Here is a 10,438-nt window from a genome sequence, read left to right on the forward strand (position 1 = left end):
TGTGTGTGTGTGTGTGTGTGTGTGTGTGTGTGTGTGTGTGTGTAATAATAATAGTCCTGTTTATTTACTGATTTCAGCACACCTGCCCACACGTAACCTCAAATTACCCACCAGAGTCACACCAACGACTGACTTAAAAACGGGCGACCAAATCCTTCTCATACACTCCTCCTTGCAAAATATATCCAACCAGCTCGATCTCTAGCCTCACCAACCTCCACACCTCTCTTTCTCAGACATTCACCAGATCTATCCACTTTCTTGGCCTAGCACAATTCTACCCACCTTCGTACCCACTGACTTCCTTGCTCCACAATTTTCACGAATCGCGTTATCTCTTCTCCGCATGCCACACTCGTTCTTAAGAGTCCCATATCCTCTGCAGGGAATACGTGGCTCATATTTTTTCTTCTATTACAGGGATGCATCATATATATTTAAACTTTTCATATAAATTCCACAGCACGCTTCTGTCTGCATGTCTGGGTGGTTCAACGTGTGGGGGATTTGATGTTCTTTTAGGGGCATGAACCTTAGAGCGGTGCAGTAAACATCCATATAACCATGCGAGAGAGAGAGAGAGAGAGAGGGAGAGAGAGAGAGAGAGAGAGAGAGAGAGTTTTGAAAATAGCTACAGTAAGTGAAGTGAAAAATATAACTACTGAAATGTGTAGTCTTAGTGATGGAGGGAATGTCCTCAGTCACCTTTACCCTTACCCCTTTCTCCCCCTCCCTCTTTCCCCCTCCCCATCTCCCCCTCCTCCATCCATCTCCTCTCTCCCCCCTCCCCCTCCCCACTCTCGCCTTCTCCCCCCACCTCCTCCCTCTTCCGTCTCACCACTCCCCTTTCCCCTCTCCTCTTTTCTCCCCCTTCCCTCTTCCCCCTCCCACCACCCCTATGTTGACATCAGAGAGAGAGAGAGAGAGAGAGAGAGTGAGGGAGGGAGAGAGAGGGAGGGGTATTATTGGACAGGGGGAGTGACACCTGCTGCCGCCCACACACACACACACACACACACACACACACACACACACACACACACACACACACACACACACGCAACACATGCACGTATTCCCAAACTAGGTACACATGAGGCAGGGTACACGCACACACACACATCCAGTCACGTAGAAGCTCAGGTACACTCACATCAGGGTACACACACACACACACACACACACACACACACACACACACACACACACACACACACACACACACACACACACACACACGTCCTTCCATTTACTGAAGGATACGGCGAAATCACCTATTGTATTCTAGTGACCATTGAGATTCCCTTAACACTTCCCCCTAAGCGACTTATCCTACACATTTCACCTCAGTATCCGCTTATACATTATTGATCCAAACAAAACGTAATATAAGATGTAATGTGGAAAATAAATCACCACGGAAGAGGTGTTAGGGAGCTACCTGGGTCACCTAGGATACGGATGTTATAAGGTTGATTTTTTTTACTTTCGCCGTCTGTAGCGGTTGGGTAATTCTCTCTCTCTCTCTCTCTCTCTCTCTCTCTCTCTCTCTCTCTCTCTCTCTCTCTCTCTCTCTCTCTCTCTCTCTCTGTCTATCTATCTATCTATCTATCTATCTCTGTTAAATCTGATATGACTCAATTTCACGTCACAGTATTTCCACATATGAGTCAATTTTCTTTCTATTCCATTGACCTTTGACTCTGACTTTCACAATACAGCATGAACTAGATATTGCCAACAGATATAGATGAGAGAGAGAGAAAGAGAGAGAGAGCGAGAGAGAGAGAGAGAGAGGGAGAGAGAGAGAGAGAGGGGAGGAGTAAAGAAGGGAATGGAAGAGAAGGATGTAGAAGGGCAGAAGAGGGAGACCAAGGAGAAGGGAGAAGAGAGGGAATGAGAAGTGAGAGACAGACAGACAGACAGAGAGAAGACAAAACCAGAAAAATCCGCACCTACACCCCAAAGAAAATAACCCCTTCACCTCGATGACCTTTTTTTAAATCTTATAGCTTCCAGACGATTTTATTCATCTTAAGAAAACCACCGAATTTTTAAAGAGGGTTAATGAAGGCTTTGTCTAACTTCTCCTTTTCGAAAATTATCTCCAAAATCTGAATAAAAACAGAAAAAAAAAAAACGGAGCTCTGAGGTGTATGTGTGTGTGTCTGTTCCTCTCTCTCTCTCTCTCTCTCTCTCTCTCTCTCTCTCTCTTCGTCGTTCACAAATTTACTCCCTTATTTTAGCGTTTTTCTTTCTTTTTTTTTTTCTTTTTCCCTTCACATATTTTCATTATTGATATTTCATCGTTCCTTTGACGCTGACTCACTTCCTGGTTCAGAATATTGGCCACTTCGCAACAGTGGAGAGAGAGAGAGAGAGAGAGAGAGGATAGATAGCTAGATAAAGGAGGAGACGAAGAGAGAGAACTGGGGGGAGGGAAAGAGAGGAAAGAGAGCGAAAAGAGAGAGGGGGGAGAGAAAAAGATATGGGGATAGAAGAGGCACGAAGAGAGAAAGAACGAAGAGAGGAGAGAGAACGATGCGGGAGGGGGGGGGGGACAGAGTGAGGCGGGGAAGAGAAACAAAGAGAGAGAGAGAGAGAGAGAGAATAACTTACTTAAGCGACTACGTTAAGAATCTTAATTTCACTTCGAAGTTCAGGTAAAGATTTCTGAGTTGAAGGTGAGAATCCAAACTGAGAATGAGTCCAAAATCAGTGAATTCAAACAGAGTCCTAGCTAAGAATCCATGTTAAAAGTCCAGGTTTAGAGTCCAAGCTGAGAATGAGTCCAAATTGAGAGTCCAAGGGTCCAAGCTGAGAATGAGTTCAAATTGGGAGTCCAGATTGAGTCCAAACTGAGAATGAGTCCAAACTGAGAGTCCAAGTTATGAGTCCAAACTGAGAATGAGACCAAACTGAGAATCCAAGTTATGAGTCGAAACTGAGTCTAGATTCACAGTCCTACTTAAGACTCCAAACTGCGAATCCAAGTCCATAGATTTTATTAGGTAAGAATCCAAGCTGTGAATACAAAGTGAGAGTGAGTTCAATCTGTGTGAACCACTTAGGAATCCAAGTTAGTGGTCGTAGTTAGAGTTCAAACTAAGAATCCAAACTTAGAATCCAAGAAGAGACTGCGAGTAATTATTAAGTTTCTTAGGCCGATTCCAAGAACACTCTTAACGAGGTATTGTGTTTCCAAGTGGTAATTCTCTCTCTCTCTCTCTCTCTCTCTCTCTCTCTCTCTCTCTCTCTCTCTCTCTCTCTCACACACACACACACACACACACACACACACACACAGGCTATCCCGCAAAGCCTTCCATGTCCATACACACACATATTTGCAAACTTTCATTCCCTGTTACGTAGGATGGATGAGTGGCCGTGGTGTGGTGGAGAGAGAGAGAGAGAGAGAGAGAGAGAGAGAGAGAGAGAGAGAGAGTAAGAGAGAGATTCATTTATTTGTTTGTTTGTGTTTATGTTGTTCTCTTGAGCAATACATGTGTACCTTGTGTCTGTGTGTGTTGTGTATGTAAGGATGTGTATGAATGTTTTGTGTGTACGTCAGTGTATGTGATGGATGTGTATGTGTAGGGAGGTGTTGTGTGTAGGGGTGTATGTGGTGGAATGATCGTGTGTGTGGTGTGTGTTTTGTGTATGTGTGTACATGGTTGAATGGTTATGTATGGGTATGTTTCTGTACACACACTTGCGGGAATCTGTGTGTGTGTGTGTGTGTGTGTGTGTGTGTGTGTGTGTGTGTGTGTGTGTGTGTGTGTGTAGATTAATACGATGGTAGATGTGTCTATCGCCTTATCTAATGCATTGTACTAACTTTTTCATGTTTTCTTCCCCCTCATTGCCTTTCCTCCTCCTCCTCTTCCTCCTCCTCCTCCTCCTTCTCCTCCTCCTCCTCCTCCTCCTCCTCCTCCTCCTCCTCCTCTTCCTCCATCATCATCAATCTCATTCCTCACCAGCACTCGTCTCTTTTCCCTACCCCATCACTCTTCCTCCTGACTGTGATTCCTCATTTCCATTTCTTTGCATCATCTTCAATATTCCTCCACTCCTTTCTTATCTACATTCATTTCCTAACCCTCCTTCATCATCATTTCTTCTCTACATTCTCACTTCTTTTTCATCCTCTTCATTATTCCTTCACTGCTTTCTTATTCACCTTTCATTTCTTCATCATTCATCATCACCTTTTTTCTTTACATTTCTCAGTCCAATTTTATTTTTTTTTCAACATTCCTGTCTTCACCACCTCCCTCATCACCATCAGTGCCTGTTTTTGTCTTGCTCTCTTTTTCTTTTTTCTTTTTTTTTTTTTTTTGAAGACGTTGGTAGTGAGAATTAAGTTGGTTTCAAACATTTTTCGTACTGGTGACTTTTGGAAATTCTTATACATTCATTTTTTTTTGTTTTTTGATGGAGTGTCCTAGTTAGAAGTGAAAGATTTATTTGTGTGTGTGTGTGTGTGTGTGTTTGTGAAAAGGGAAATATTCAAGAAATGTTTAAGAAGCCTTGATGTTACTTCGTATCCCCTGAATTTCGAGTATTCTCCCCCCCCCCTCCACCTCCATCATTCTTCCATCATCATATCCCTGCCCATCATCACACTCCATCACCCTGTTATCATCATCATCACACTCATTCTTCCCCCTCGCTTCATTTCCCCCCCTCCTCATCACCTTCCCTCTCCCCTCACTCCCATTTTTCTCCCCATCCTGATATGTCACCGAATCATCTCTCCCCCTTAATCTCCCCCCTCCCCCTCCCCTTCCCTCCCCCTTGCTCTCTCTCCTCTCCCCTCTTCAGTTTCCCTTCCCCCATTCCTTCTCCCTTCCTCCCCTCCACCACCCATTCTTTCTCCCCTTCCCCCACCCCCTTCCTCCACTACCACCCACATTGTCTACCCTTCCCTCGCCCATTTTTCCCTTGTCTCCCCCTCCCACCCCCTCCCCTCCCCCTCTCCCTCCCCCTCCCCCCGAGGGAATAAGGGACACAGCCAGTAATAAAACCGTCACCTTCCCTGCCTCTTCATCCCTCATACCTCTCTCACAGGGGACTCTCTCTCTCTCTCTCTCTCTCTCTCTCACACACACACACACACACACACACACACACACACACACACACACACACACACACGAGTACATTTTTTTCACTTGTCACTCTAGATGTAATGAAGGGTACTGTATTACCTCCCCCTCCCCTCCCCTCCCCTCCTCTCTTCTCCCCTCCCCTCTCCCATTTCCTTCCTTCTCTCCTCATAATGAATCCAAAGGTCTACCCTCATTTCTCCTTCCCTCTCCCCTCTTCCCTCTCCCCTCCCTCTTCCCTTGTCCTCTCCCTCTCCCTCTCCCTCTATCCCGTTCTATCTCTTTCCTCCCTCTTCCTCCTTCCCTCCTTCTTTCCCCTTCCCCTTCCCCTCTTTCTCCCTCTTTCCTTCCCCTCCTGTTCTTCCTCTCCTCCCTCTTTCCCTCCCCTTCCTCTCATCTCCTCCCTCTTCCCCTCCCCTTCCTCTCATCTCCTCCCTCTTCCCCTCCCTTTTTCCCTCCTTCTCCCTCTTTCCCTCCCTTTTTCCTCCTTCCCTCCCTTTTTCCCCTCCTGCTCCATTTTTCCCTCCCTTTCTTCCCTCATTCTCCCTCTTTCCCTCCCTTTCCCTCTTTCCCTCCCTTTCCCTCTTTCCCTCCCTTTCCTTCCTTTTCCCACCCCCCTCCTTCCCTCCCTTTCCCTCTTTCCCTCTCTCTCCCGCTCCCCCTCCCTCTCATTGCAAAAAGTTTCCAGTCAACTGAAGCAGAGTATTTCCTCATCATTAAGACTGCAAGCATATGAGACAAAATCCCAGGTATGTGGTAAATTGCAACACAGAAAGAGCATAAAAAAATCCCTTCAATAAATCCTTTTGCTTTTAATCCCCATCTAGGCACATTCACGGCTGAAAAATGAATAATCCTGACTAATTGCTTTCCTCTCCTTCAAACCACTGAAAATACACCCACACCTACACCTCATTATCCAGTGAATGACGCCTTTCCTTCATAGATTGAGTGTAGAGTCATTTATCCATTCATTATTTTCTGTGTAATTTTGGGTGGAAGTTGGTATATACAGTATATTTTTTTTGGTGGTCCTTCTCACTTTTTCCTGCCGGTCTTAGTTGTAGGGATCGGTGGCTGTGGGTGATTTTATTATTTTTTCCTGTTTTTTTTTATTTTTTATTTTTTATTTTACTGCCGCTGTCTTGAGGTTTTAGAAAGTTACCGGAGAGAGAGAGAGAGGGAGAGAGAGAGAGAGAGAGAGAGAGAGAGAGAGAGAGAGAGAGGTTGACAGCTAACGACGAGGAAAGAGGGGAGATAATGCGAAGAGGAAGAAGAGGGGAAGAAGAAGAGAAGAACGAGCACGAGCAGGTGAGGGGGGGTGAAAGAGGGTGAGGGGAGACGAGGGGACAGTGGATGAAGGATGGGTGAGAGGGATATGGGGTGAGAGGGGTGAGGAATACAAAGGAGTACAAAGGAAAGCAAACAGCAGCAGACCCGTTTGTCCTTTCGTGGCTATTTGGTATAGGGAAGGTTGTAACTAGCAAGGTGAGGGGTTAGAGGGGTGAGGGGTGAGGGGGTGAGGGGTGACATACTTAGCAACCCTACCCACACCTTCCCCCTCATCATCAAGGGGTAAGGGAAATAAATTCTTGTGGGGCGTCTGGAATAGGTATATATAGGCTCTGGAAGATGGGGGAGAGGAGGGGCAGGGAAGAAGGGAGAGGGAGGGAGGAAGAGAGGAGAGGGGAGAGGGAATGAGAGCTGGGAAAGTAAGGGGAAGGAGGGAGGGGAGTAGGGTGACTTCTTGTGGGGATAGGACTGGTGCTGGGTGTGGGTGTAAGTGTGGGTGTGTAAGTGTGGTTGTAGGTCTGTAGGTGTGGGTACTTAAGTGTGGGTGTACGGGAAAATATAAAGTATGAACAATTACAGCATGGAGAAGGAAAGTGTTGGGGAGGTGGGGGATGGAGTTAGTTGTGGGTGATTGTCAGGGTGTGGGTGTGGGTGTAGGGGAAGAGTAGTAGTAGTAGTAGTAGTAGTAGCAGTAGTAGTAGTAGTAGCAGCAGCAGCAGTAGTAGTAACTGTTGTTATGTCCGATACTTTTTAATATAAAATAGGATTCCCTAATTTTTCTGACAGCTGGTAAAAGAAAATGTTGCAGGCATTGTAAATTGTTTTCAAATTCAGTGAGAAAGAGAGAGAGAGGGAGAGAGAGAGAGAGAGAGAGAGAGAGAGAGAGAGAGAGAGAGAGAGAGAGAGAGAGAGCGTTGGGGGGGAAGCAATAAAATGGGTGGGTATGAGGATATATGAGCTTTCGTATTGAGACCTGTGATGAAGGGTAAGTGGTTGTGGTGTGGTGTGGTGTGGTGTGGTGTGATGTGGCGTGATTATGTGGTGGTTGGGATGGTTGTGGTGTGTGGTTCTGTGTGGTTGTGGTAGTTGTGGTTATAAACTGGCACTAGAAGATCAGGGATTAGGGATTTGACACTGAGACTACCTCCCCCTAATCCACGCCCCCCAGCAGGAAGAAAGAAAGAAAGAAAGAGAGAGAGAGAGAGAGAGAGAGGGGGGGGAGAGAAATTGCGACAGTTTTTCCCTAAGGAGTACAAAGGGGAAGACAAGAGGGGATAGCAAATAAAAAATCAAGAGAGAAAAAGAGAGAAAAGAGAAAGAAAGGAAAGAAACCTCAGGGTGAAGCAGTCCAGTTGTGTAATAATAGCCAGACATAGAAATAAATAGCTAGACATACGAAAACTAGCCCAAGGAAGACTTACAGGAAAGACACAGACACAAATCAAACACAGCCTAACAATGGCCAGGCACAAAAAAGAAAAAGAAAAAAGAAAACGGAACTAGGGGTCACTGTCCTTACTATAAGCAGAGAGACTTTTTTTTTTAATTCATTTTTTCCCCTGCCTACCTGTTGCGTGCCCCTCCATATATAGGTGTAGCTAATGCCCCCCTTTCCCCTCACCCTCTCCACCTCTCTCTGTCTCTCTGTGTATATATATCTCACCTCCCATACGTATACCTTTCCTCTCTTCAGCACTGCTCCCTCTCTTCCGTCCGCCAACCCCTGTCTCTCTCTCACCCAGTCCTCTCATCCTCACCGCCCTTTGAGGCATCAGTGAAGCCGTGTGAATTCAGACCTCCACACTGTTCCCGCCAGAATTCGCAAATTGATCTCGCGTCCTTGTGTTCAGCCGCCCATTGTTCAACCACCACTGTACTGCTGTCTCTCCAATGTGCATGTACTGTATGTGCAGATGAAACAGTAAGCGATATGTGCGCGCATAGACCCATCACACACACACACACACACACACACACACACACACACACACACACACACACACACCTGACCTATGTGCGTGGGGGCGTGTGCGTCCCAATTAGTGACCTGAGAGGAGCCCTCCCTACTATTCCCCGGACGAGAAAGAGAGAGAGAGAGAGAGAGAGAGAGAGAGAGAGAGAGAGAGCGGGGAGGAAAATATCAACATAATTACCAATACACAAAAAAATGCACAGAAAAATGTTCACGAATTTTTGGCACCAAGTTGAAGAGCCAACGAATCATCAAAAGTACATAATGAAGCACAAATGTAATAAAAGTACAGTATCATTATTACAAAAAAGAAAGAAAAATATAGAACACTAATTTCACCAAAGCGCAGTTCCATTATTCAAAAAAGTTATAAAAAAAGAAGGTTAACGTTTAAAAATTCAAAAAATCAAAATATCAGCGAGTCAGGAAAACGTTAAGCAATTGAGCGTTAATTATACTCGCCGCTCTGTGTATTTTTCAAGTCATTAGTGTTTTTATGGGCACTAATGAGAGGGGAGGAGTCATTAGTAATCAGGGGGGTCATTGTCTTAACCCCTGGACACCAACAGAAACCGTAATCAAAGCAATTATAGGTCATTAAGTGAGAAGAGGTCAATTTGTCCCAGTTTACAATGTCGGCAGATCATATTGTGGATTTTGTCGAACGTAATTTCATCACCTATACTCCTTTCACGTTACCTGACACATTAATTATCGTATATTCATCTAGAGAACCAACACTGGACGTAATCATAGCAATTTTAGGTCATTAAGTGAGGAGAGGTCAGTAGGTCTCACTTTACGATGCCGGAAGTTCACGTCGAAGGTGTTATGACCGTCGTAAACTCATCACCCATACTCCTTTCACCTTAACTTGGCACACAAATTCCAGTTTCTTGACAATTGAGTTATAACAAAAGATTAATACTAATATATGCTGCTATTCTCTTTTTACGCGAACTAACCAAACCGGAACGAGGAAAAATTGGGGGGGAATATTTTTTACTTTTGTCCCCTTAAAAAAAAAAATAAATAAATAAAAAAAAAAAAAAAAAATCGCGAAAGTAGGACAGGAAATTTTCCAGCGGAAACCCTCCATTTTTTCCTTTCATGGTGATGTGGGGAAATGAAGCGTCTCTCTCTCTCTCTCTCTCTCTCTCTCTCTCTCTCTACTGTATGGTGGTCGTCTCACTTTTCCAGCCGGTTTTATCTAGAGGAATTGGTGAATTGAGGAAGCCATCTTGATTTGCTATCGTTGCCTACGATGATTTAAATTATAGCATTCCATATATATATATATATATATATATATATATATATATATATATATATATATATATATTTAACCCATTGGATCCCAGGGGTACTGGGTGAGGCACTGCACTGGGAGGGTACTTAGCGTACCGCCCTCCGCTTATCGGCTCATAGTCGCGAAGCTCATAGGTCCCTACCCGGGGGTTCCCTACTTTATAAAGACTTGAAAAATCCCAGTTGTGTCCAGTACTCGGGACACTGGACTCCAATGGGATATATATGATTTTTAATTTTGAAAAATGGCATGCCCGTTCCCTAGATCATTCATTGCGCAGACGTCTGATATGCAGTGACGATTCTTCGTTTTCTTCCTCTTCCTCTTACTCTTCTTACCGGTAACTTGGAAGCTCAAAAATTATCTGAGTTTGGACAGAGAAGATAAGAAAAAAAAAAAAATACCGGAGATAAGACTGCCATTGATGGACGACGTTATGACTACTGACGCGAAAAGCTAAATTAATTTTTTTCCTACCCATAAATTCAGTTAACATCGCAGACGAAATATGGACACCGCATTCCTGAAACCGATGGGACATATCTCGATTGCCGAAGTTACGTGCGGAGACGAAAGTTTGGAGGAAAAAAGAAAAAGTCCTTTGTGAGCTGCTTATCAGTTTCACGAGCAGACGAGATCAAACAAACCGCTTAAGCAAGACGTGGAAAATGGTTGATTGTGGGGAGACGGAGTGTAAGGACGAGGAGAGGAGAGGTGACGACGAGAGGAGTAAAAATACGGCAGAAAAAAAAG

The sequence above is a fragment of the Coenobita brevimanus genome, chromosome 84 (assembly GCF_032717465.1).
Source record: "Coenobita brevimanus isolate Jiangsu-jjx chromosome 84, ASM3271746v2, whole genome shotgun sequence".
Classification (NCBI taxonomy): domain Eukaryota; kingdom Metazoa; phylum Arthropoda; class Malacostraca; order Decapoda; family Coenobitidae; genus Coenobita; species Coenobita brevimanus.